Source organism: Octopus bimaculoides, chromosome 7 (genome assembly GCF_001194135.2).
Source record: "Octopus bimaculoides isolate UCB-OBI-ISO-001 chromosome 7, ASM119413v2, whole genome shotgun sequence".
Lineage (NCBI taxonomy): Eukaryota > Metazoa > Mollusca > Cephalopoda > Octopoda > Octopodidae > Octopus > Octopus bimaculoides.
The window spans coordinates 57,747,656-57,752,866 of NC_068987.1; positions in this window are offsets into that span (position 1 = coordinate 57,747,656).

Genomic DNA, 5,211 nt, shown 5'->3' on the forward strand with positions numbered 1-5,211 from the left:
TATATATATATATATATATGTTCATTTATGTATTTATGTAGATACCTACATATGAATGTATATGTCGGAGATATATACTCACACATATACACATATCGTGTGTACATGAAAGTGAGTACTGTGTTAATAATACATGCGTTGATGATCTTTCACATAGAGTCTTTATATAGCTAGTTTCTCCGAAATAATTGATTATTTGGTAACAGATATAGAACTGAAGATTATATTTTACCATGTGGAGAGAACCTGGTTGCATATATGGCAGAATGAAGATCAATAAGGAAATGAGAGTAAGTGAATATGATGTAAATAGAACGTTACTTTCTTTGCAATTATCAAATATGTTAACAGACTTTTCTGTAATGTTGACACTATTTATGAATTCATCTTTGCCAGTTCATAATTCTCAGAGTTTTGTTAGTTAAATTAAATTTCACACTATTCACTGTAGTTCCATATTAGTCGTTTACGAAGACTTTCATTCTCTTTTAGGAAATAATATAGTTTCAATCAATTCCACGTTTTTGTTTCTTTGTTTTCAAATTCACACAAAGCAAACCCAGATATTTCTGGGTTCATGAATTTGTCAATCGTTTATGGAGAATTAACAAGAATTTCTATAAAGGGATTCCTGTAATTATATTCAATAAAGCCTATTATTAAGGATAAAAATAAAGGCCAAGTAAAGCATTTCAAACGTTTTATTTTTGCGTGTCCGTTGTAAAATTGAATAAAAATTCACCGTTATTGCAAATGCATTTAAATCTGGACATGATAACTTGAAATACATTAAATGGATGCGATATTTCAAACAGCAGGAAAGTGCAAGGAAATATTACGTTATTCCAGATTATCATTAAAAGAAATGTAAACCAAAAATAATAATAAACAATAAAGAAAATCTTCAACTTCATGATGACTTTAGGTAATTTATTTTTAATTTCCTTGCAACGATAGTATTCATAAGATAATTACAATTTCCTTTTGCGATTAAATGCATGAATGTGTGATGGCATGTTGTGAAGAATTTCGTAATTGAGTATAATAGCCGAACTGAAATAATTCCCAGTTGTTGATCGGATACACTTTTGCTAGATTCAGGTTCTACTTGCCTAAAGAGTCATTGGTTTGTATTCATTTACAAGCGAGCCAAAACACTTTAAAATAGTATTTTTAATGAATTATTTGAAGCTTTTCTGGTTGACAAAATACTATAATTAAGAAAATTGTATGAGCCAATGAGAAGGAGCTTTACATAGTCACTTGATCTGCTCGATACAACAGCCAATTCTTTCTTAAATAATCTGTCTTAATAAATAGACACTCGTGAAAATCTACTCAAAGATATATAAAAAGACACGTGATGATCACTGCTGGAAGGCTTTGGACAATAGGCCTCTTCAATCAGTTTTGACATTATGCTAAAGAAAATAATAACACCGTACAACTGTAAATAGCGAGAGACTTGCATCACAGGCAAAGCTTTGAACTACTTTTATTTAGATTTAAGTTCTGTGTACAGAGAGTCAGTGTTTGAGAGGAGCGAAGTTAGACTATCCCATCGACCCTATCTTCATTTTATCGACTCTAAAACGACCGAAAGGCAAAGTTGAGACCTGCACGATGAGAATGTAAAGAATTGTTTACATTCTAGCTTTTGAACTAGCTCTTTAGTATGAATTATACAGAAATGCATTAGTTGAACACACCAAGTTTAATCAATTAAATATAATTTCAAATTAATAATTTTCTAATATGAAAAAAACATAGTTTAAGAATTTAGAATATGTGAAGAAAAACATTTCGCATTAGTGACGCTCAATGCATATTTTGATTGAGCCAACTTTTCTGAACACTGAACACACAATAATATCTACAATTTGTATCTTAGGCTGGCATTAAATATCTATCAATGTCTTTCGCAACCTGTTAGGAGAGGTTTAAAAATTGTTCCATGTCTTTCATTTATTTCTAGCGTAACCTACAAATCTAACATAACTTTTTGATGATTTTAGTCAAGAGAATAGGACAGAAACTGGTGAGATTCTAATGGTGGATGTTCACAGTGATTAGTTGGAAATTGGTGTCTGAACTGAAACCCCTACCCGGAAAAATATTTCGAGAGATTTGATATTTCAGAGTGAAAGAGGTTAAAATATAGTGGTTATTGTATGGTATGGCTGCTGAAAAGAGTGAAAAGTGTGTCTTGTGAAATTAGCTGGAAGTGGTATACAACTAGCTAGGTTTGAGGAGCAGAGACCGTCATAATAACGGTAGAAAAGGCTGAATCAAAAGACAATATGCGTCTATAAATAAGATGTTTAAATGTGTGCTCCAGTGACTTAAGTGGCTTTCTGTATTTTTATCAAACTAATATTTTTGAACGAGCAGCCGAAACGGCAAGTATGATCGTCTGTGATTCTGAGAATTATCATTTGTGGAAACGTTAAGTGGTTTAGTTACGTGCAGCAAATGTATCATTGTGTTGAAACAAACAAGATGGTCATGTCTCCGTCCTTATCTGAAAACTTTTTCAAGGTATCTTTGCAGAGTTCACGTATACTGTCTAGGTTAATGCATGCGCGCGATCCGTGTGCGGAAGGTTAGAAGTGAATGAAGCAATAGAATAAAATAAGAGGAGCATCAAACAAAGTTGAGTTGAGGTGTTACAATTGTAACACCTCAAATTGTATTTTACGTGAGTTTAAGCTGGTAAACCATGATTAGACAACTGTCAGATGAACCAGTCGGTGTTGGGACGATTGTAGATCAGTAAAAGATGCAGTTTACAGGTGAGGAATCAGTCACGGGTTTTAGGGGTGGCTATAACTCGATTAAATTAGCTGTACTAGCTGTTGCTTATGATACTTTAGCATTGGCATTGGAGTAGCAAGAGAGCTAAGAGGGTAAGGACGTCAAAGCCACCGGGGATGGCTTCCAAGGACAGCGAAGTAGGAAAGATGCCCTCCGTAAGGTACGAAAAGTGTCAAGGAGTTGGTGGTTGGAGACTTTCAAAGACTAATTGAGACATCAGTTAATTTCGAAGAATAAAAAAGGGGACTTCAAGCTAGAGTAACTGGAAGGCCTTTTTCTTGATAACAAAACGAAAGAAGGGTGAGATTGACATAGTAAAACCTACATATATTCTAATACCACGTTTTAGAGTGAAGTTTAACTAAGAATATCGACGGCCGTCTATAGATAGGGGTGATAAATTTGTGTCTAAGAAAGAACAGGTTCCGTAGTGAGTGTGTTAGTAGGAGATGAAAGGTGAGATACTGGCTGTAGCAGATTTAGCATTAAGAACTAATTAGGTAAGATAAATAAAATATGTCCTTTTAACATTTGACATTAAAGATCAAATCGTAAAGAGAATCGTTTTTCATTTAATTGAAATAAAATGAATTGTAACTGATTCCATGTTATTTCTTAAAGGTAGTAAACAATGTAATGAAAAGATGATTGAAACAGTAGTACGTTTATACATATACATCTTCATAAATCTCGTTTCAATTCTTGCATACGCCGGTAGGTTTTTAACTTAAATGCAGAAAGATAGGTTAGTTTGTCATTCTCCAGATATGAGAAACCAATATGTTTTTGCAGTTTTCAGGAATTTAATAATGATTTGTTTTTGTTAAGATACAACAAACACGTTTGTTGAGTTACTAAAATATAAGATATCAAGATGTACATTTAAAGCTATCTAATCAGTGGTAATTTTCTTTCAAATTTCTTATAATTTCACAGTCATTGTAAGATCTGCTTGGTACGGTAACGTATTTCTTACATGAGAAGGTCTAATAAGACCAAAACATGTCAGGAATTGTCACAGTACATAATAAACATCATGCTTAACCCTCACTGCATGTTTCAGATTTTCAAACAATTTAGATTTCTGAATTATCTCCCTTGCCATTTTTGAAAATAAAGATCGCTAAAGCTAACACTTCCCCTGCATTACAGATATAATTTGAATATATAATTTTCAGTTATAGCTAACTACATTAAATACGATAGCACCTTTAGCACGTACATATATTAGGTTACCGATTGAGAATTACTGTAGATTCTTCTTATTGTGATTCTGAGATCGGCACATCATTGTACGTGCTTCAGTAGACGTAGTTATGGAAAACAATTGTTATATACGGAAATATTAGTTAAGATATCCAAATCCAGAGGGAAAGTTTATCTCTCAACCATTAAACTGTGCATTTGACGTCAAAGACTGGCTTTTAAATCATCTCTGATTCTAACAGGTGTTAGTAACACGCTGCAGCATACTATATATGTATGCAAATGAAAATAATCCATTCATATAATGATATGGCAATAGAATTCCTATTGTGAAGACGCTGAGTAGAGGAGCAAGTTAAATAACAATGATACATCACATATATAAGAACATGGTTATATAGCACACACGTTCTGATTATGTTCTTAACTAATCTGTATGATGCGGTGAATTACAAATTCTTTCTAATTTTAAGATCCCATTGGATATTTATGTAGTATATCTAGGTCAAATAATCTTAATGTAAACCATATCATTGGAACATTTGAATTCAATAATTTAAGTCAATTAAGTCCACGATAGCGCTTAACAATTCTATAGTTAACATAGCTACTATATTTCAGTTAACTACAAATAGAAACGACAATATAATAATACAAAGCATTGACCTCTCTGAGTTACTTTTCTCTTTGTGATTAGTCATTGTATAAGTATTATAGTTAAATCTCCTTCGACGTCTGTATAGCCTTGATGTTCTCAATACTACTAACAATTTTGCTTAGAAATGATTGATGTGACAGTATTTACCGTACTGTAATGTTATCGGTAAATAAGTTGTTGAATTTTAGTCGTGAGGTATATATAATTGTGACTTCTAAATGGAATATTGCACTAAACTAAATAAAGATTGATGTTAAAACCCACGCATCTTTTAAGTATCACAGGAAACATGGTAGTATTTGCTGGCCGCCATGATTTTTAACGCCATTGACGGTGATTATAAACGCTTTCTTTTTCATAAATTAAGTCAAGCAACTCATATACATAAAACATTCAATGATATAGGAACCAAATAAACAAATTCATCTCAGGTCGTTAGCATTATAAACAGTCAAGCTTAACGATTCATTCATCCTGTTGGTATTTGTAAACAATATTCAGTTTATCAGTAACTTTCTAAAATGGATGTCAAC